Consider the following 22,827-nt stretch of genomic DNA (forward strand, 5'->3'; position numbering starts at 1 on the left):
GCGCAAGATGGAGGCGGCGGCGCGGGGGCCGCGCGGGGCTCTCTGCTCCTGTGCCCGCAGCAGGTGCGGGCCGTGCCTCCGGTGCGGGCCGTCCCGCGGCTGTGCGCGCACGGGGCTGCAGCGCGGCTGAGCTCCCGCTGCTTCCACGCGCACCTCCCGCCCCGGGGAGCCGCCATCCCGCGGCTCCGCATGCTCTGGAGGCTGCATGGCGAGCTCCGGCTCCGCATCCTCTGGAGGCTGCATGGCGAGCTCCGGGTCCTCCGCAGCCCTGAGGAGCCAGCCCTGACCCTCCCAGAGCCGCGGGAGCCTCCGTGCCCGCTGCCGCTCCTCCGCAGCCCTGAGGAGCCGTCCCGCGGCCCTGCGCCCCTCACGGCCCCGGAGCCCCCCGGGCAGGCTGCCCTGAAGGCTCCGAGCCCTCAGACATCGAGCTGGGGATGGACTGAACGACCTGCAGAGAACGATCCCTTCCAGCCCCAGCGACTCTGTGATTCGGGGATCTCGGGATCCCACGGATGTAACACACAAACCGCACCAGTGTTAGCTGATGTTTGCGCGTTACAGGAATAAACCTTGGTCAGGCCAAAAGGGTGAAGTCTCCCTCTCAGGATGTGGCTCTGTGTCCGTCCTGTGAACGTAAAGCTGTTCATGGAGCTTGTTTTCATTTTAGTCACAAATAAGATTGCAGGATCTGGTAATGTCAGAGCTAACCTTCCTTACTGTATTAATTCTGAGACAGATCAACTTCATTCAAAGGCCAGTTAAGCTACCCTGACAAAAGTACAAAGTTTACAAAAAGAGATTGTAAACTGTCTGAAAAAAAAAATGACTTCTCACATGTGTATGGACAAGAAGAAAGCATGTACATTAATCTCATTATGTCAACAGACCTTTGAATTACAGGTCTCTCCATTATCTATAAACCTGATAGGAGAGAGCGCTGTGTGAGGTTTCATCATGTACATCTTGTGTGGATGGCTGTGATGGGAGCTCAAACAATGCCTTGCACCTGAGGCACGCCGTGGGTGTCTAGTCAGCTCTCAAGTCTCAGTTGTCAATCAGTAATTAAATAAAAAGCATCCAGTGCTGAATCACTTCTAAGTCGGTGCTGATTTTTGTACAGTTGATCTTCCTCCCATCACGCCAAAGGCAAAGGAATTGCAGCTCTCACTCGAGCCAAGACAAGCTGTAATTAGCACAGAGGATATTGTTAATAGTTAAGTATAGTTTGCTGCCAGACGGCGTCTAGGCTGATTCAAGTCTTCTCATCCTTCACCCAGCATGTTTTGGTTTTACACTGCAGAAGGACACAATTCAACCTGTAAATTCAGATAGAATCTGTGATCCTGGTGCAGTAGAAGGCAGATTACAGCTATGAGAGCAAGACCAGGATAAAACCTCTTATTCTGTCACTTTGTAATTATAACAATGAAAAGAGTTTGGACTGCTTTCCTTATCTGTCTTCTACAGCTCTGTTCAACAAGCTGAGCACAGAGAAGAGTGCAAGAGACAAGGGAACAGTGATTCCTCTGGGGCTTTAAAGCTGTTGGGTTGGCTCTTTTCTCCTGAGGAAAGGGAGGAAAAACCTCCCGAAGCTGATTTCTGCTTGGAGCCGTTGTGCAGTTAATTTTACTGCTATAGATTTATGAGGTATCGCCTAAGATAATTTGTTTTCTATTGTGCATTCCTGGCATGGCTGGAGTGCCAGGCAGTGGGTGTGGGAGCGAGCCTGAGGAGTCAGGGCAAATTCATTTCAAGTCACTGGAACCAACCTAATAAAATGTATTAATCACTGGCTGGCTTTCATCACAAGGAGCTGACGTATGAGGAAGGAATGTGATAAACAATTTGATGTGAGATAAAGGTGGGGAGCGGGGCAGGCTCTTTGTGCCTGTTGGAAGGTAAGCTTATAGAGCTATTTTAGTCACAAGTTCCGTACAGCCTGTGATTCAGACCTGATCAAGCTATTCATGGCACGTTCAGTTTCTGTGAAGTTGAAAGACAGGTTGGGTTTCCTGATCTCTGAGCAGCTGGGGAAGCTTTTTTTGGGAGGCCTTTTTTCCCCCCTTTGTTTGTTTTGGTGTAGAAGTTCCATCACTTAGGTCTGCCACGCACTATAGTGAGATTGTGCCGAGATGTTGCTTTCCTATCCCAGATTTCCCAGATTTTAAGTGGAATTGTATTCCATATTAAGTGGAATTGTATTCTATCCATATATTCCATCACTTAGGTCCGCCACGCACTATAGTGAGATTGTGCCAAGATGTTCTTTCCTATCCCAGATTTTAAGTGGAATTGTATTCCATACAGCCCTCCTGGGATTTCACAGAGTATTTCCAAGAATAAAGCACAGAAAATTGCTGCCAGCATAGGTTGACTGCTATTGATGATCCACCTAATCTTTTATTGCATAGTTCAGGGCTTATGCTGATTTCATATTTAACATAAAGTAGTCTTTATTTACATTGTCAGTGCCAGCTCAGAGGAGTGATTGTTGGGTGCACTAGATTGTAATCTGATCTTGTCTTGGAGTTGATGAGAGACTGGAGAGTTTTTTGATGGGTAGAGAAAACTAAAAGGGAAAAGGAGAAGCTTTATTTTCAAAATGATAATAAGGCCCTGCTTTCTTTAAAAAATAAATCCTGTACTTACAGGCTTTCTTATTGATACCTTATGCAATTTTGATACATTAATCTTGTGCCCCAGTTACATTTCCCATTTTCAACAGCAGTGAATGCACTGGGATACTCCATTTTCACATTAGGGACCAGCGTGACCTCAAATTGCTTTTGCCCTCCCCTTGATAAGTGAGAGGTGCAGACAAACCAGTGTGTCATGAAGGCATCTGATGTTCACAGATGCAAAAATATTGTAGAGCTCTACTTCTGGGTCCCCATGAATCCAGGGAAATACATTGAAACCTCTCTGCTGATAGTGCTGATCCTGAGGCAGAATGTGAGTTCTCAAGTGCTGCATCAGAGAGGAAGAATCTGAGAAGGGGAGCTTGTTCCATTTTATCTCCATGGAACACACTCCATACCAACAGCTCTGCACAAACACACGAGCAAGGCTCAGCAAGTAAACCCCAGGGCATGGCAACTTAGCTGCTTCATTAATAGCGGGAGTTTTTGAATAGCACTTGTGTAATTAAAATATTATTTCTTACCCTGAAATTGTGGCAGTTACAGGATTTTAATTTGGGGGTGGGTTTTTTTGTTTATTTGTTTGAGTTTTTAAATTTTTATTTTATTGCGGGGGGGAAACAATAGTTGGGTTAGTAATGAGTTTTTGTGTTTGTTTCTGCCTTTGCTTTCTTCTTTCCTGTCAGGAAAACTAGCAGCATTTTTTCCTTCTGCACTCCTCCTCCAGGAACCTTTAGTTGTTACTTTGATGCAATATTTACTTACCTGTCTGTGACAAAATAAATTTATTGTTTTCCAAGTTCATATATGAGATATTTTCCAATAAAATATTTATAGTTTCCTAGGGTTGGGGGGGTTTTCTTTCGTTTTGTACTTTTATTTTGTCTGCCTTTTTGGGAAAGCTTGTCTTCATACCATGCTGCCTGTGAAAGAAACATTTGTTTCAGGTGTGTTATAAATCCAGTTATGAACTAGGTCCAGCAATAAACTCGTGAAGCTTTCTGAAAACACTTTCCTAGCAAGTCAAAAGCCGATATTGATGCATTCATTTAAATTCTCTGGGGTTTCTAGCTAAAATAATGAAAAGCTTTTAAAGCTTTTTCTTTCCCTTCATCTAGTAATCCATTTGTGTCCAATGACTCTGAATTCCTTTGGAATTCCCCCTTGTTTAACAGGGCAGCCGTGAGCCCAGCTGACACCTCACACTTGCACTCGTGTGGGGTTTAATGATTTAACTCTCCTGCACGCTGGTGCTGAGCTGCCCAGGTCAGTGGGAAACACTTCTGGGCTTCTTTACACGAAAGAATTCGTGAACATTTCCTGTTTGGTTTCCACTACTCACTGAGTATTCCTGGTCCAGAATTTTAGTGGGGGAGGAAAAAAAGGGCAAATCAAAGGAATAATTGCTGCAAAATTTACTTTAAACTTCGTTTGGTACAGATTGGGATTTTAATTTTGTCATATGCTTAGATAAAAAGTTCTGCCTAATAAGCCTTTTGGAATAAAACCTTTGCTGTTAAGCTTATCTGGAGAACATATTATGGCTATTTGTGAAGACCACTCTGCCCTCTGCTAGTGACTGTCACCCAGTAAATGTGACATAAGTGACACTTTTAAGTGCCAGCACTGAATAAGGAGCACTTGTACCTTTTGCCACAAAGGAACATTTGTACATGAAAGGTGGTTGATAGACCTCAAAACTGAAGTGGAGCAGCCTCTGTGGACTCCCCAGCTCTGTGAGCACCAGCTCCTGCTCCAGTGCCTGGCGTGGCCCGTGCTGTGCCGTGTCCCCTGTCCCCAGGTGTGCTGGGTGAACACGGCTGTCATTTTGGCCTCCCTTTGTGAGTTTGTGTAGTGCTCCCATGGCCAAATCGCTCCTGCCCCACGCTTTAGGTGCCGTTCCAGAAACCTTGCATCGAACTCTTTTCTTGAGCTGACGAGGCTTTTATGTCTGCCTTTCTCAGGGCTGCTACAGCGCATTTGTGCCCTGCGAGTCAAAGGCTGTGACAGAAACGCGTGAGGAGGGCAGCTCATGGCAGGGACTGTTCCCGTGTCTGACTGAGACAATGAATGCATCTTGCAAATGATTCCTGCATCCGGCTGCAAAAATGACGGTAGCTTTTAGACAGTAATGAACTATTCCTTGTTGAGGATGAATTATTATCGGACGGCACACGAGTCACGCAGGAGCGCTCACACAGGCTCGGAGCAGGAGCGGGCAGCGCCGCAGTGCTTGAGAAGGGGATCGGACAGTGCTTGGGAAGGGAATCGCCGGGGACTGGCCGTGTCCGTGCGGGGCCTGGGTCGCCGCTGTCGCGACTGTCGCCGCTGTCGCCACCGTCCGCCCCCGCGGGTGCAGCGGGAGCCGCCGCCGCCAGAGGGCGCTGTGCCCGCGCCGTCCCGGTCACCCCGGGCTGCTGTGGCCGGAGCGACGTCCGTTAATTACACCATTAATTACACCGTTAATTAATTACGACAGCGGCCTTGGCTGCACCAGACTGCCCAGGACATTAACTGCTCCCATAGCCTTACCTGTATTTGTAATGGCTGTATCACATTCCTGTTACCGGGCTTTAAAATGTCTCTCATGAAATCACAGAATGGCTCGGGTGGGAGAGGACCATAGAGCTCATCCCATTCCACCCCCTGCCACGGACAACTCCCGCTGTCCCGGGCTGCTCCAAGCCCCATCCAAGCTGCCCTTGGACACCTCCAGGGATGGGACAACGTTCCCAGGGACGGTGCACAGCCATTTGATTTCTTTGATTTGTCGTAGGCTTCTTGTTGCAATCATAAGATGAAGTTACCAACACTTTAGGAGAATGTAAAACAATTATAAGGAACAAAAATTTTTTTAGGGAAATATGAAACTTTTATTATAATTAGATGATCAGATTAATTTAGGTTTTTTTTGTCTCAGTATTTTATGCGTCCATACACAAACAAGCCAACCCCCTGTGAGACCCCAGAGAGTAAACAGACAGGTGTGCACACATTAATGCAACAGTTTAATAAACAACGTTTATTAACCAGATAGTGCTGGGGCAGCGGTCATAAGTAAAACTACAAAAGTACAAGCCAAGGAGACTTGAAAAGTAATTCAAATTTTCCATGCATGTCACATTTGGAAATACTGGATCCTGTGAGTTCAGCCACTGTCCCAGTTGTGTTGAGGTTTTAGAAGATACTCTTTGCTTCTGTTGGCAGGTCTCTTAGCTTCCCTCCTGAGTTATAATAGCAGGAACTAAACACTCCAGCACAGATAGATGCACAAAGAGGGAAAAATAATCATGTGCTTGGACCTGGGGATGTGTATTTACAGCTCAATCTCACTCTAACCCCCCCTCAGAGGCTCAGAGCAAATGCTCTGTGCAGGGATGCTTTGCTGGAACATGCTCTGCAATTTGCTGTGTTACAGCAGTGAAAGTGCCTGGTCAACACAGCGATAGACTGAGGGAAAATCCACTTCTATGCAGATCACTCCACATGATGAAGATGTAAAGTAGCATTCTAAAATTAAAAAAAATATAAACTAGAAAAGGGTGGGGTGGAGCCACGGGCAAATGTTGGCATACATATTGCTTGCATTAGGAGCAGCAAGAATTATTGTCTCTGCAAGTCAGCCTGGCGCAAAGGATCACAGTAACAGGCCCAGCTACTGAGTTATTAGCTCTTGCTTTTATAAACAGAGTTCTGGGTTACAGCAGCCTTTCTAAAAGTCAGTTTAGTCTGGATCTTCCTGAGAAGGCTGGGCTGGTCTGCTCGCAGGGTTGGCTGCCTGTAATCTGGTCCATTTAGGAAACAAACAATACCTACTTTATTCAGGACTTAAACAATAAAGTTATGATTAACCTGATCATGCCAGAACGCTGGTGATGCTGAAACACTAAATGTGTAATGTTGTTGCAACCACGGCGAAAGCATTGTTGTAAAATGATCTTTGTGTATCATTGGCTTATAGTGATGGATGTTGAGTGGCTGAATTTGGGAAGGGTTTTTGTGAAGCGTGCCAAGATCTTGGAGGAAACACACTGGCATTTTTTTTTTCATGTCCCTTTAGGTCTGAGACACATCAGAGTGCGTTTTATTTTTTCACTGTAAATATTATAATGGTGCCAGCAATGCAGTATTTACTGCTTTTCATATGCGTGAGAATACTAAACATATGTATTTCTAAAGGAAATTCCAGAAGAATGTGAAACTAGCTTGTAGCAATAATTTGTAAGTTTGTGTCCATTGTTTTCAGGAATATGTAAATTGTTACATTATAGAACTCACTTTGAACCCTGCTGCATAATTAGCTGCACTAAACATCAGTATTCAATTTGGGAAATCTGTAGCCAAGTGTTTTATTAGAATTTCGTGGAAAAGGAGAATGTGAACAAAACCATAGAGCAAATGATCTGAAATGCAGTTAAAAATAATGAAAACCAAGCACCAGCCACATAAACACACCAGATGAAGACGCAGCAAATGAAGACCATAAAAAGTAAATGCATAAAGCCATTCCTCAGCTGAAGTAAATGGGGACATCTGCACCAGGAGTGAGGGAACCGTGGTCACTGGTGTTTGCTGAGGGGCTGCTCTGTGAATTTGGTTGAAAGGCTCATGGTTAGGAGGAAATGACATTAACAGTAATGGCTTTTTGGGCAACTGGTTGCACAGGGCTCCTGCAGAGATTTGGTGTTGTGACAAATGTCCTCCTGCAAATCCAGCTGATTTCAGCTCGTCCCAGTGTGCTCCACCCTGCTGTGGGGCCAGCACTGGGGCCAGGGACCTGCTGCAGTGACAGCAGCGTTCCAGCAGCGTCCGGAGCTGCAGGAGCTGCTGCGGCACCACCCTCTGCCTGAGGCTGGGGCACGCAGCCACTGCTGCCTGCCTCGTCAGCCTGGAAAGCCCCACGGAGCAGCAGGACAGCTGCAGCTGCCTTTGCTGGGGAGGATTCTTCAAGCACCCAGTGGGTGTGATCATAACCCCCCAAAATACCAGGAAAACCAAGCCAGGAGTTAATAGGGTTACCATGACTGGAATGGCACGTACTCACCTGTACACATCCGTGTGTTTGCATCTCCTTGCTTTGTGTTCCAGGTGCCCCAGCTGTGACATCCATGGTGTGCCATCACTGCCATTTGCAGTGCTCCAAGCCCCAACCATTTTGAAGGCCTGGTGTGAAACCCACTTGTGCTTGTGTCTCAGGACAGTTCTGTCCAACACAAACAAAACCCAGAGTGCTTGAATCGTTGGCTCAGGCAGCTCCATCTGCCCATCTGGTTTTGTGTCTTACTGCTCTCACTTTCACGTGTCAGTTCCCTCATGCCTCTCCTCACAGTCGTGTTCAGCTGTGCAAGAGATCTTCCTCTGCCTCCTTCCAGGCTGTTCTTCAAACGTGTGCACAGGAAAATACAAATCCTGACCAACTTCATAAAGAGCTGCGAAAGAAGGCAGTAACCCTGCCCTGAGAGGTTCTTGCATGGCATCTCTGGTCAGCTGGAGCTTTGAGAACGTCACTTTGTGTTTCAGCCTCCTGCAGTGGGGTGGGTTTCAGGATGTGCGAGCCGGATGCTGCAGAGCGGGCTCCAAAGGGAAGAAAACACCATTACTAATAAAGTTCTGGTAAGGGCATGGCCAGATTCCGTGCAGTCAGCTCATTTTGCCCGTGGGGAGTGTCTGGCTGCCTGTGCTGTCAGTCAGTCAGCACGGGGAAGTGCTGCTAGAAACCAGGGGAACATGGAAGATGGATGAGGCACAGCGGAGGCCAAGTGCTGTGCCCAGGCAGGGACATGTTTGTGTGGGCTGTTTGCAAAAGGCCCGGCCAGGCATTGTTCAGGAGAGAGGTGTGAGTGCGGGGTGCACGGGCTGAGACAAGGAACAGGGAGATCCCAGCCCGCTTCCCACACGACAGCTTCACCTCCCTCTGCCAGGATTACCTGGAAGGCTCTCGGAAGGGAGCTCGTGCCCAAGGAGCAGTACCTGCCCGCAGAAGCAAGGAGGAGGTCAGTAGTGGGTGCAGCAGGAAGGACTCGGAGAAGGATTTGGCCAACAGAGAATCAAAGAGAACAAATGACATCTCCTCAGCACCAGCAAACCTATGGAAGGGCGGGATGGGAAAGGCAGGAGGCAATGAGAGAAACAAAGGCGGTGATGATGATGATGATGATGATGATGATGATTAGCGTTGTATGACCGAGGGCTGCAAGAGGAGGGGACCTTTAAAGGGACGGTGAAGAGGCAGCGTTGGGTGAGGGCAGAGGAGGAGGGAGCAATGGATGGGGAAGGTGGGAAAGGCGGGATCTGGGCACGGCAGAAAAGGCCTGAGCAGAAGAGGTGAGAGCTGGGGGCAGAGGAACGGGGGAGCTGCCGGGGCAGCAGGGACGGGTGTCCGGCGGGGGGAGCGGGGGGAGCGGGGGGAGCGGGGAGAGGGCGCCCGGGATGCTCCTGATTAACAGCAGAGGGTCGGGGCCGTGACCGCCGGCTCGGCATGTGCTGGAGGCGCGGCGCGTTCCCAGCCCCCCTGCCAGCGCCAGGGGGGTCGGAGGGGGAGCGGGGGAGAGAGGGAGGGAAGGAGGGAGGGGGAGCGAAGGGAAGCAGCGAGCGGCACGGAGCCCTCGGCATCCAGCGGCAAACGAGCGCTCCGGAGCCGCGGCTTCCTGGAAGCGGAGCCCGGCTGGGCGGCGATAAGCGGCGATAAGCGGCGATAAGCGGCGGCTCTCCGGGCCCTCCCGGCCGCCCGCGACAGCCGCGACAGCCGCGACAGCCGCGACAGCCGCCACGGCAGCGGAGCCGAGCCGCGCTCCGCGCCCGCCGGCCCGAGCGCAGGTGGGGCACAGGTAGGGCACACCTGGGCACAGCTGGGCACACCCGGGCACGGAGCGGGGCTCGGGGGGCGCGGGGCACCCGCTCCGGCCGCAGGGGAGAGCTGCGGTGCCGGCAGGGGACATCCCCTGGCGGGGACACGGACACCTGAGCCGGGACTCGGTCACCTGCGGGGATGCGGTCACCTGCGGGGCAGGCGAGCGTCTGTAAGCGGGCAAGGTTCAAAGGATGCCGAGGCTCCTGCAGAGGCTGCAGCCGCGCAGAGGCTCGCTCGCTTTTTATCCGGGGTGAAGGCATTCCCGGCAGGAAACACCCCGGAACCCCCCGGCAGGACAGCACCTGGCTGGAGCAGGTGGAACAGTGACAGGAGCAGGATGAGGTTTATGCCATCCCGTCGAGTTTGCCTTTTGGAGGTGTTGTTGCATGGGCTGGTTATATTTTAGTTAACTCTCTTTGTCTGTGCAAAGATTACATTTTATTTGCCTTTTTTTTTTTTTTTATTGCTTATTCGTGTAAATACAAGTTGTGGTTTTGGGTCACAGCCCAGTTACATTTTGATTCAGACAGAGTTTAATTTCCCCTTTTAAAAAGTGTTTTAAATAAGTTGGGCCATATGGAAGTAGAGTTGTTAATCAACCAAAGAAACTTGAAGGAGTTTGAAAAATAAGGTTATATATTTCTGGAGCCATTTCTTGAGTATTGAACCAGCACCAGTACTCAAACTCCTGATTCAGTCATTTCCTTTGTTGGGATCAAGACTTAATCTGTCCATACCTGTGTTTTCACAGCTGCAAAATGGGAGCTACACCTATTGATGAGGTGCTTACTTTTTTTTTTTTTTTTTTTTGAAAACTCTTAATTAAAAACAAGAAAAGCAGAGGAAGATCATTTGCAAGGGTAGTAAACAGTGCAAAATATGTCTGAGGGAATATTGCATGTTGAATGGAGAGGGTCACCAAAGATGCTGTGGCTGAAGGAGTGTGCAGTGAGGAGCTCCCTCCCTGTTGTATTCCCGGGTCATGCAGTTCATCCCTTCCCTGCTCCGAACCCTGCCCAGTGAATGACACGAGCACCACGTGTAGCAGTGCAGGAAAAGCTGCACAAACCCTGCCAAAATGGGCTGGAGCTGTCCTGAGTGGCAGGCCCAGCCTCTTTGTGCCCCAGGTCTGGAGAGGAACGTGTGAGATGCAACACGTGTGAGCTGGTGGTGCACGTTAACCTGGCAGCTTTCTCCTGCAGTCAGAGCCTGGACACCCTCTGGGGCAGTGAAAGGGCTTCCCTGAGGTGACAGGTCCTCGTCCTGAGCCAGGGCTCCGTCCTGGAGTCACTCAGGAGCTGCAGGGGTGTGCTGTCAGCAGCACGGGGCCAGGGCCGAGGAGGGGGAGGCCAGAAGGGAGTTATGTAATGGATTCCCCAAGGACAGGGGAAGGATGGGATGGTTTCCTTCTGTCAGGACAAGGAGCAGCTGCACAGCTGCTCTACAGTGTTCTCCCCAGCCCTGGGTTCCTGTGCAGCAATCCAGGCAGGGAGCTGGGATCCTGTAACAGCACATCCACCAATGCCACTTTATTCCCTTCCAAGCCAATTCCTTCACAAATGCTCCTTTGCAATATCCTCATAAAGAGTCTGAGAAATGGACCTGAGCCACTCTGGCTAGAAAGGGAAACCAGGCTCAGTCTGTGGGCAGGGGAAAGTTGTGATCCTCGTGTGTCTCTCAGGGGTCTGAGGAGTGACAGTGTGGGGTTACAGAGCACCAGGACAAGGCAGAGGCTCTGGGTATAGAAAGTTATCCAAGATAAAGCAAAGGAGGGAGAACTGTCTCAGAAGGATTATTAATTGGTTCCATTTGGATGAAATAAATAGACTGGAATTGAAGGAGATAATTTGTGTAAAATAGTAGGTTTCATATTATTTGAATCTGCACACATGATATTAGCCAAAAGTGTGAGAAAGAGTGAACAGAGTTGAATTATCCAGACTGTTGTTGGCCAGCACTGGCTTTTGAAAGGTGACTGGCTGGTGACAATCCAGAATTATAGAGAGTGAGTTGTGCAAGGACATCAGGCAGCCTTTAATGGCTACAGGTGCTCAGGGCTCTGGCTTCAGTTCCCATCCTCGGATGTGCCTGCAGAAGCACAAAAGGGACATATGTGAAATACCAGGTTTAATCCACTTTTTTCAACTTTTCCATTTCTGCTGCCAGTTTATTCTCCCTGAGGACAGACTGCTTTAAACCAGTATGTCTTCAAAGATAGAATGCCCGAAAACTATCATTTTTATTCAGTTCAACTTTTTAGAGCAAAAACTTGGTTTTCAGACAGACACAAGGCATTTAATCACCAGTAATTCAGAAGATCAGAACACTGAGATGATCTTGTCATTAATACAGAAATACCCTAAGTGTAGTTAGCAAACAGATTTATATGTAACTGCTCTAGATGTGAATTTAGCTGTTTCAAATTAAATAATAAAAACTATTTTATGGAGAACATATGCAATTATTATTGGGACAGTAACTGTGTAATTTTATTGCTCATGTTCTCTCTGTGAATCCATCCCTGATCTGCTTGATGAAGTAGCAAAAATCTATTTCCGTTGTTTCCATAATGTAAAATCTCTTGGTCCTCAAGAGCTTGAAGAGCCCAGGGCTGCCAGTTTTGGGAAGAATTTTTTTCACTGGAAGGGTCTCGGGCCCTGGCAGGGGCTGCCCGGGGGGGTTTGGAGTGCCCATCCCTGGAGGTGTCCCAGGAATTCCTGGAGGTGGCACTCGGAGCTGCGGGCTGGGGACAGGGTGGGGATGGGGCACAGCTGGGACTGGATGTTCTGGGAGGGATTTCCAGCGTTAATGGTTCTGTGATTCTGGGAGGGGTAGCTCGGTCTGGGGCAGATGAGTTTTACAGACACTTGAAGGGGTTTTGGCCTCGTGTGCTCCTGACAGGTCAGGTGTGAAATGGTGATGATAGAGCAGTGTTTGTGCAGTGCTGGGAGATAAGAGAGCAACATCAGTCTTGCTCCACTGCAAAGGGAGAGTTATGTTTATGATTAGGGAATGAACCTTGTTCCTCTCAGCTGGATAATTTCTTTACTTCACACGGTAGGAACAGCAGTAGCAAAGCACTCATCATTTTATTTTAAAAAACCCCTGACTTATAGACTGTGTTTACCATGAGGGTTTTCTCTAACCATTGTTGAAATGTTTTAAAACTTGCAATTTTAAGCTATGCACGAATAGCCACAGCTGATGTTCTGTGTGCCTGGGGAGGCAGGAGGGGTGACCTGGTTACGTGTGCTCACAGATCTCTCTCTGCTTCACGATCTTGCAGACAGAACAACAACATAACTTTCTTCTTTCAGGATAGTTAATGTTCTGGCCCAGAATTACAGCACCAGATGTGTTGCCACAGAAACAATTTAAAGGGAGAAGGAATTGTAAGCAAATTGTCTTTCTTGTGGAAAATGTTTGAGAGCCTCTCCTTGGTTTCCCTGTTTCTATCTATGTGTGTGCACAGCAGAGAATAAGGGACAATTTTGCTTTTGTTTCGTACATCTGCTATTGGTTTAAAATTCTCTATACAGGGTTGAAAATTGAAAAATATTCTATTATGGGCATGACTTATGTACCTCAGAGACATTTTTTATTAAATCCTGATTCATTTTTAGAAGCTTTTTTCCTTTAAAAATGTGCTGTGTGCTAGCTGATTTACTTACCTCCACTTGCAACATGCTTTGGAAAATATTTCCAGTCGCAGTTGTTTCTGTGAAAGTAAGAAAACATTTGACTTTATAGTTATCCCAGATTTGGATGCTGAGAATTAGGATCACATTCTCCTTACTACAAGTGACATGCTGATGAAAAGAGGGAATGTTTATAGGAAATATTTTGATTTAATTTTGCCTAGGAAGCCTTAAAGTAGCCAAAGCCCTTGATTTTAGCTAGCGTTTCTTTTTCTCAAAGCAGTGGATGCTCTATTCAACACACTCTTTTCTCAGCTGTTATGAAAATATTTGTCTGAACAAAATGCAATGTGAATTACCTTTATTGTCCTTTTGACATTTTTGACCACAGCATAACATCTTTATCCTGCAGGTTTGCATTCTGTTTGGGGAGAGTAACGAGAGGAACATCCAGGAGGGTCCCAGCCCTGGCAGAATTTTCAAAAGGCCACAATCCAGACACAAAGAGCCTTGTTTCCACAGTTCTTTGTGCTTCATGCATTTGGGAGGCCTTTGTCCCTGCACATTTTGAAATACTGCTGGCTGTGGAACTGAGAGAGCCAGAACTGGTTTATCCTACCAAAAGCCAAGGTGAAGTTTGGGTCTCTTTGGAGCGATGGGAAGATTTTGCCATATGCAGTTGTGTGCATGATGCTGCCCATGGCTGGGAGGGAATGGACACACAGGGTTATCCTGAGAAACCTCCTGTCCTTACTTGTCTGTTCAGTATTCCCCTGTGTGAGAGTTATGATTATTAAATCTGTTTTCTTACAGCCAGACTTTCAAATGCCCCTGAGTCTGGAAATGCACAATTTATTCCCTTTTTTACTCATTCTTGTACAAATCTGGGGTCTTCACTTTTCCTTTGATGAAAATTTTTTATAACAGAAACATACCCAGGTGTCCCCGAGTTAGGAGCAGCTGCTTGTGCTTCAGAAAGCAGTTTTACCTTATTGCAAGTGTCCTGCCAGAGCACTGGATTGCAGCCTCAGAGCTCTGGAGCTAGGCTGCATGCCGTGTCCCACACTGCAGTCCTGGCAGCTCCACAGGCATCTACATCACCCAACAAGATCTGCCAGGCCGATAAGAAACTCATTTCTCTCTTGCATTCCTTCTCCAGGCACAACTCCAGCCCTGGGTGTGGAAGGAATGCAGAGCTGGGCCTGGAGCTTGTGTCTGCACAGGTTAGAAATGAACTTGCAGTGGGAAATGTGGCTGGATCTGCATCCCTGCTTGCCTGGGACACCGCAGCTATTTGCATCCAGGTTTCTGCTCTGGGAGCTCTGCGGGGTGGAATCAGCCCTTGTGTTCACAGCCTGATCCAAAGGTGCCCTTAATTAGTTCACATCTCTGCTGTTTGATCCCATGAGAAGGCAGCTTGGTGTTTCCTTAGGCAGTGGAGCTTTCCCAGACAGGCACTGTAAACTGGAAATATAGGTACTTGTAATTTTCTTAAAAACCTCCTTTGGGCCTGAAATGTCTTGTGCTTGGTTTCAATCCAGTATTGACTAAGACTGGAAAGTGTGAATAATGTCAGTTCAGCTGTATTTGAGTTATTCAAATGAATTTTAAAACGATGTATTTTCCACTTATATTGTTCCATAATTCTCTGCACTTACATAACCTCTGTTTTATTATTGAAATTGCTACAGACTTGAAGAGGGAACTATAATTTTCCAATACTGGGCCTGAACAGATAAACAGGGAGGCAATTCCAAGGCCTCAGTGTGCTTTAAAGTCTGAATGTTTGCTGCTTTAATGTTGGCGTGAGTAGGTTTGTACTTTTACTGGTGCAGAAGAACCTCCATAACCTTCCTGAACTCATGAGATGTTTCCATTACGTAATTGAAATTTCACAAAAAGAGTTTAGAAGATTTCTCCAGGTTGTGAGGAAGGATTTTGTTGGAAGGGCTCTGTAAGTTAGAATAGCAGGCCGGGGTTTTCCAAAGGGACATTCCCAGTGCAGCTCCTTGAGCCAGCACTGCAGCCCAGGGCACGTGGCTGAGACTGGGTCTCTACCCAAGGTTCATTGGCTTTGCTAAAGTTTTGAAGGCAAGTGGTTTGTAGCAAGTTAGTGACGTGGTTTTTTAGAAAGGCAGACAAGAGAAGAGCATTTACACTGGGGGGGATTGTGTGTGGAAATGCCTGAGTTCTGCAGTAACACACTGCTGTGTAAGTTTGTTGTAAATGTAACTGCACGTTCCTTAGTGCTGTTAGTGCAGCACCAAATGCCCAGACTGGATGGAAATGTGTCACTGTTGTCTGAAATGGAGCCCCAGACACTGACCTGGAAGGTGAGGCCCCTCTGAAGAGCCCTGACATACAGCAAGGTTCCTTCAGTTAGGCACAAGAGGCACTGGGACAATAGAGCTGTCCTTTGTGTAACTCTGCTGAGCTCATTGGAGCTCCTTCCTAATTCCACTGAGGCCGAGTTGTGCCTCTCCCTTTTTCTGAAGGGTTCACATGCCAATGTGTTGTGCAACAACATAATTTGTTAACAAATAAAGAAGAATTTAAATAACCTTAGACAATCTGTGCGGGCATCCCAGCTGCCTGCAAACAAACAGCAGAAGTGCAAAACATTTAAGTAGCAATGCAAAGTATCTCAAAATTGCTTGAGCTTGGGTTCTTCAAGAACAAAACCACAACTGTAAGGAGAGCATGCTCTGCAGGAGAAGGCTCTGGATGAGAACACACACTGCATCTTCTGGTAAGGTTCAGACATAATTTCTGTGCTGTTTTCCCCAGAGCTCTAGTAACACATGATGAATCTTTTCCCCATGTGTCTATGTATGACTTTGACTACTTTTAGTTTCATTTAAAGCAATAAGTGAGGATACTTTGACCTGTAATTGTCAAATTATGTTTACAATACAGTAAAACTGTATCTTCTTGTAAAATATCTGTCTTGAGGAAGCCAAGTCATATGGAGCAAAACTCGACATTTCTGTTAGGACATGGAATGCACTGCCTGCCCCTGCTGCTGTAATTGTGTCAGTCTGCATTTAGTCCTGGTGTGTTGCTGGAATCACTTGTCAGTATGTCTTGGATCTGAATTTGGAAGGGAGCCCAAGGGTGCCTTTCTGCCAGCAAGGTCCCTGCTCTGTGCATTGTCCATGGCAGCTCTGCAGAGCATCTCCAGTGGGGGTTCAGGAGATCACTGGCCCAGAGATGCTGAGTAAACCAGTCCAAGGTCTAAGAAAAACTCCTTGTGATGCTGAAAAATAGGAAACACTAAGCAGATGTGTTAGTTGCAGCAAAAGCTTTGGGTCCTCAGGGAACAAACAGTTGGGTTCACAGTCTTTGAAGAAGTCTGAGACAGAGAGCTGATTGATTTTTTTTGTGCACAAAGCTGAAATGCATTTTCATGAGTGACTCTTGCCGTGTTTGTTGATGGTATTCATAACATTTCAAGGGACCTTAAATTACATTAGCTTTTGGCCTAAATGTTGAAGTAGTTTGATCTTGACTGATCCTGCTGAGCAACTTCTGCTTAGCACTTCCAGTTGTGTCTGCCTTTTTCTTCCAGGGAGCAGCTCTCGTGTGCTTGGGCTGGGTGTTCTGGGGGCCCTGACAATTCCAGGAATTTGTTATCTCTGGCAGAGGCCTCGTCACTGTCAGTCATTGATAAGTGGGAAAGTAAACATGTTGCTGATGAGACAGTGCCCCTTCAGTGGCTGAGCACCAGTCTGGTTCCATTGCACGCTGTGCTCCTCCGGAGAAGAATTCTTCTACCACTCATTAATTTTTTAAAATTGTTTTTACGGTATGATTTTTGTTATGACTTATCTGCTCTTGCTCCCTTTTAACGTAGAGGGGTTTTTCTTGTTTGCAAATTTCAGTCACGTTAGAGCCATCACTTCCTAGTCTTGCTAGAAACACTTCTGAAATAAATGTGGCAACTATTTAACTTCTAATGAATGTGGGAAGGAGTTTTCACATGACCAAACAGATTCTTTCTATTTGCTGCCTGTGAAACACTTGAATGGAATAGCAGTGACAAAGCCCCAGGGCTGAAGGAAGGGAGTGTGCAGAGGGCAGGGCAGGTCTCAGTCAGGTGCTCTGGTGGAAGCACAGCCACCCTCCTGTGGAGATGTGCTGTCAGAACTGGTCTGGGGAGCCCTCCCGAGCAGACTTGCAGGAAAACAACTGCCTCAGAAAAGCCACATGAAACGGCCCTTGCTAGGATGTGTTCTCCAGGCTGGAGGAGATTGAAGGGGCACTCAGGAAGCAGCAATCCCTGTAGGTTTGGTAGGGTTTCCTGGGCAAATGATGCCCAGAAGTCAGTACACAAGTTTGCCTCCTCTGATTTTATAACTTTCCAGAGAGTGTTGCTGTAATTCTGTTTAGGCTTGAAACAATCCAAAGCTGTCTCCTAGGCAGGGCCAGACTGACTAGACTTGAATATCTGGTTTAAAAGTAAATGTAGTCCAGTTTAGACTGCATTTTCCTCAGCTGCTCAGTGCACCATTTGTATCCTAATGCACATTAGTCTTTCAGCTGTTTCCAAAGCCATCTCCTTTTGAATGTTTAATATCTAAGAACCAATTAGTTCCATTTTGTTTTCCTTGGATAGTTTGCAATTAAACATTCTTTCAAGTGGGCTTTATTTAGCTAATTCCATCACAAAAATAAGCTCTAAGGGAATGAAGAGAAGTTCAAGCTAGCCAATGTTTATTTTTATTATTAATAATTTATATTATGGGAGTCCCCAGGGGAACCAGGGCCCCACTAAACCCAGTTTGCTCTGCATGCAGTGACTGTGTCTCACAAGACTTTATTCAGCAGAAGATTCCTTCTTGCTGCTGTGGCTCAGTGCAAGGGACCTGCTCCACACTGCAGGGAAAGGACTGAAGAAGAGCACATAAAACCAAATCAAGAATCATAGTTTCAAAGAAGCTTAAGCTAGACACCAGAGGGAGAATCTGATGCGTCTTTTCGAAAAAAGAAAAAAGCCACACTTATGTATTTTTCCAGTCTGAGTGCCAAATCATGACCTCCAAGGTCTCGTTGATCATGTCTGAAGTGATGGCAATGCTCCCAGTGACTCTGAGGGAGCGAGGCTGGGCAGAGAAGTGATGGTCCTAAAAATCTTATCTCTTTCTGAACTAGCAGCAGGGGGCTCTTTATATTTCAAACACACGCTGATGGGCAAAGCTAGTTTAAAAATGCTCTTGTTTAGTCGGATTTCTATCAGAAGTTATGGTTTTCACAGCATGCAGTCCTCAGGAGTTGGTCTGCTTTGTGTTTTACAGAAGCCTTGAGAGGAGCAGTTTAGAGTCCCTTCAGAGGTGCTGAATGCAAAGGTGGCCAGAGCCAGCCCTGGGTTTCTGGAAATGGCTGAGCAGAGTCAGAGCAGCTCCCATCACCTGGGGGATCCTGCTCCCTCTGGGATCCTGGGTGGGTTAAGGGGTAGAAGTGACTTTGGGGTGAGCAGGGCTGTGGGGTGCAAGTGCCTCCAAGCAAGTGCAGCATTTTCCTCCTGGAGGAATTCCCATCCTCCTCCCTTTCCCTTCTGTGGCAGCTTCAGGCTTTGCAGCACTCTTTCCATAATTCCAGAGGCACGACCTAGACAGGAGTTTTCCTGACCATGCTCCTGTCCTCATTAGCTCAGTTTAAAGGGGGTGAGACATCTGGCTCCCAGTGCAGCTGTGTGGTTGGGATGGGGGCTTTTTCTCTCCACAGGAAAAAAATCACTAAATCTGGCCATTTAAGACACAGATTTTATAGGAGCTAGAGCTGGGCTGTGCAAAGTTCACCTCATTAAAAACAAGCCCAAACCAAATAAAAGCAGAGAATAACAGAATAAAAAAATGTGGGCCATGAAAGTCAGAGCATGTGTATTAGGAACTGGTAAGAAGTGAAGGGAAAAGTACAGCTATACCCACATACCTTCAAAGTTCTTGGGTTTTTCCACAAGTAAATATTTGGCTTTAAAGCATAAACCTTTTGTCCCTTGTATCTCTCTTCCATGAAATTTTATATACTTTTCCTCTTTTTCCAGTGTTCTTTGGGATACTGATCCTAACTTATCAACTTCTTTATTTCTGTGGCACAAGATTGTCTTGGTAATGTTTATGGGAATAAACCATGTTTGCCACAGGAAGTGGGATGGTTCAATTCCTGGTAAAGGGACAGTTTTTCTGGTCAGACAGGTAAATGACACAGGGTTTGTCCCACTTCAGAAGCAGCAGGGTGCTGTGATTCACAGAATTCAGGTTTTGGAGATAACAAATTACATCCCCCATGCTGTTGGACATCAGATTTCACTCCTGCGGGAAGTTTGTCAGCTGATTTGGTTAAATACTCTTCTCAGTGTAATAACCAAAGCATTTATCTGTCCATCGTGGTGCTGCCATTGAAACTTAGCCTTGGGGCTTTCCACAACCCTAAGGCTGAGACGAAGGACTTCCTCATGTCTTCATCAACCTGGAGATGGCTCCTGCATGAGAAGGCTGGACCACACCTGAGACAGGACACACCTGAGAAGTGCTGGTAGCACACACTGAGGCACAGGCTGGGGAAAGCAGGGAGAATGAGGTCTGCATGACAGAGGGATGATCCTTGGGGCTCACCATTAATAAGGAGGAGTCTCTCACGGCCAGAGCTGGTGGGATTCAGTGCCAGGCAAGTTTTCCTTTGTCCCAAATGGAGGAGCCTTGTAAAAGCCTTGTAAGTGCACCACTTGTAAACTGCTCTGCCTTGGTGGGGTTCACAGCCAGCTGTGACTCCCAGAGCCACATTTCCAAGAGGGAAAAGGGCACAGCCCGTGGGGTGATCCATGCTGAGCTCCCCCAGCGCTCCCTGGCAGCTGCTGCTGCTGGGAGGCACCGAGAGGCCACGGCATCGTGTCTTGGAAAATAATTTCCAGGTCATTAACTAGGTCAGGCCAACTCCTGCTGCCGGATTCTGCTGGGAATCTGGAATAAATGGCTGATTAATTTCCTCTGGATGTGCACACTGTCACTGAGAGCAGAACTTGGAGCTGCGTGCTGAGATGGAAAATGATTGCAAACACAGGAACATTTGGGGTGCAGGCTTGAAAAGCAGCTCGCCCTGGACTTGAAATTTGAGTCCTGTGTTCAAAGAACCCCCCAGAAATGGGGCCATCAGACCTGACCTCCAGCACGGGACAAGCTGTCTGAGAGCACTGCCTGTGATATTCAAATTTATTGCTGCCTAGGAAGCCTGGACTCCAGAATGCCATTTCCAGAAGCTGGCAAGGAGCTATGGGAGGGCCTAATGAGGAAAGCAATAACTTGGATCAAAGCTGTTTATCTGATTTTCTTTCAGTGACTTAAGTATGGCTAGGAGGAAAGTATGTCAGATGTGCAGTATTTAAATATATATTCAAGAGCTGAATCTGCATAGATAAAATTTGCAAAAGTACCAAAACTAGTTACACACTGAAGTCCTCTTTCTAAACAATGCAAGCTCTGAATGTAATTGTTATTAAAAATCAATTGAAGTTGCTCTTAAGAGCCTAAAGTACCTATGAGAGTGGGGGCTATATTCCTGAATCATTTGATGTTTTCAAAATAGGACGTGACAGATGTAAGCTTGGTGCAGAGTAAAGGGCCCATCTCATAATTTGAGTTAAACAGGCTTAGGTCAAGAAGTTCTGTGGAACATGTGCAGCTACACAGGGCAGCAAAAGCTCCCATCTAGAGCAAAACTGTGATGTAATTGCTCACATTGCTCAATCTTAACCCAGCAGCAAGGTCTGGTGAATGGGTGGCAGCTGTTTGTGTCCCTCCTCTCCCTTTTCAGTAATCTGTTTTGCCAGATGGAGCTCGACCTGAAGCACACATTTCCCGTGCCTGCAGGGGCTCTGCCCAGTGTGTGCTGGGCAGCTCAGCTCCCACAGCTGCACAGCAGGGACAGCCACAGGCCAGAGTCCCTGCTGCAGGAATTGCACCAAACCCCCTCAGATTCTGCTGGGAATCCTGGTGCTGGGAGTTCTTGCCACAGGCTGGATTTGTCTGAAGAAAAGATTCCTGTTTGGGTGGGATGTTGTGTTAAAATACCCATTTTGAGATGCATTCTGAGACCAAGGGCTGTGTGTCTCCCTAATTCAAATGATTTTTTTTTTTTCTTTTGACAGATAAAATTTTCTTCGTTCTGCCCATAACTGTATAAATAGAATGTTTGTCAAACAGCTGAACAAAACCACTTGAAATGTAAGGGGTCTGAATGATAAATTTGGAATGTTTATGTAGCACAGTAGACATTGCTCCTGAGGTCAGTGGTTTTCCTGAGGAATGCTGGAGAGCAGGGATTGAGCTCAGGGTGTGTTTTCCCAGGGGATTCAGCCCCGGGCTGTGCCCAGAGGGTCACTGCACTGCTGCTGCACCCAGCCTCCAGCACAGCCCCCTGGGGGTGCCAGGGACCTTCTCAGTCACCCCTCACTCATTTGTGCTCTGGGTGCTCCGCGAGCCCAGCGCTGCCCAGTGCGAGGCAGTGCCTGAAACCACAAAACCTGCACTGGGTCAGGCCTAGAGCAGCCCTGAGGCTGTGACAGGATTGCAATCCAGGGTGGAAAACGGATTTGTTTCTTTATCAGCGTCGTGAAAGACCAATGCCATTGTCTGCTGTGATACCACCCCTCAGCAGCACCCAGAGGGGGCAGTTAAATCCACTGTCCCTGTCTTTGGAAATAAGCAAGAAGAAAAATAATGGTGATTACATCAATGTGTTGTAAACATAGTCCAGTCTGCAAAATCAGTCTTCAATTTAACTTACGCTAGAGATTTTATGCTAGGGTTGTCTTTTCACCCATGAAGTGCTTGCAGTATGTATTTCTTTCAGCTAAAACCCTGGTGCTGATGCAATTCTAGCAGCAGAACTGTTGTTCTGTTAGGATTTATAATAAATTCAGGGAAGCAGAATGAAAACCACAGCTTTGACTGACTTTTTTTTGAAACAGCTGATGATTAGTTGGAATCACAGCTCATTCCTGAAGTCCAGGGAAGGTCTCTGAAGGCCCTAAACGTTCATGTAGTGGATCACTGCTGATTTTGGTTCTGTGCAGCCAAAGCTGGGTTTCAGCAGAGATGGTGCAGAGCAGGCACAGCCCAATGTCACCTTTGTCTGGCTGTCATGAAGTGAATTTTATAAAAACATGCTATAAGAGACATCAATTCCAGGTGGCAAGTCTGCAACAAGCTGACGTGCTCTGCTGTGCACAGGGGAGTCTCCTGACAGCACAAATCTAAGCCCCAGAGTTTAGCAGGAAGGCTCCAGTGCCCCCAATAAACTGTTGGGCTCCCCAGACGCTGAATTAAGTTTTATGTTGTGATAGTACAAAATGAAATGAACTCTGCTGGGTTCCCACAACTAGAAGGTAAAATGGCTCTCTTGTCTTTCCAAGTAAAGCGAGTGCAATATTTACAAATGAAATGTACAAAAACCACAAGGGTCTAAAAGCATGAGGAGGAGGCTTGACCAGGCAGTGGAAGGCAAATTGCCACGATCACAAAACGTCTCCACAATCACAGGTGAGCCTCAGCCACTGGAGTCACTCACAGCCGGTGTCTGTCAGTAATTGTGTCATTTTCTATAGTGACAATGATTTGATTTCAGAGCAGGGGTGCCTGCTGGTGAGGCCCTCCAACAGCCCAGGCAAGCAGGAGCTGCTGCAGAAACACAGCCAGGAGAAAGT

The 22,827-nt window shown here is 47.1% G+C and overlaps 1 protein-coding gene and 1 long non-coding RNA gene across 8 annotated transcripts in view; one reads left to right on the top strand and one right to left on the bottom strand.

The window, feature by feature from the left end:
- Positions 1-9,378: 9,378 nt before the first annotated feature.
- The window catches only part of RIPOR3 (RIPOR family member 3), a 42,157-nt gene continuing 28,708 nt past the window's right edge, over positions 9,379-22,827 (top strand). For 3 of the 7 annotated variants that reach the window (XM_053958233.1, XM_053958238.1, XM_053958239.1), the window contains exon 1: positions 15,788-15,876. The gene's annotated coding sequence lies outside the window, so the exon portion shown is untranslated. Of the gene's footprint in view, positions 9,467-13,382; positions 13,758-14,286; positions 14,494-15,787; positions 15,877-22,827 lie in introns of those variants that run through there. The other 4 variants (XM_053958234.1, XM_053958235.1, XM_053958237.1 and 1 more) reach the window with 4 other exon arrangements.
- Positions 11,003-13,514, bottom strand: LOC128796516 (uncharacterized). The gene is made up of 3 exons (XR_008433829.1): positions 13,487-13,514; positions 13,161-13,207; positions 11,003-11,577 (listed from the first exon to the last, which is right to left on the bottom strand). It is a non-coding gene; the product is annotated as an uncharacterized LOC128796516 (long non-coding RNA).

The sequence above is a fragment of the Vidua chalybeata genome, chromosome 17, assembly GCF_026979565.1.
Source record: "Vidua chalybeata isolate OUT-0048 chromosome 17, bVidCha1 merged haplotype, whole genome shotgun sequence".
NCBI lineage: Eukaryota > Metazoa > Chordata > Aves > Passeriformes > Viduidae > Vidua > Vidua chalybeata.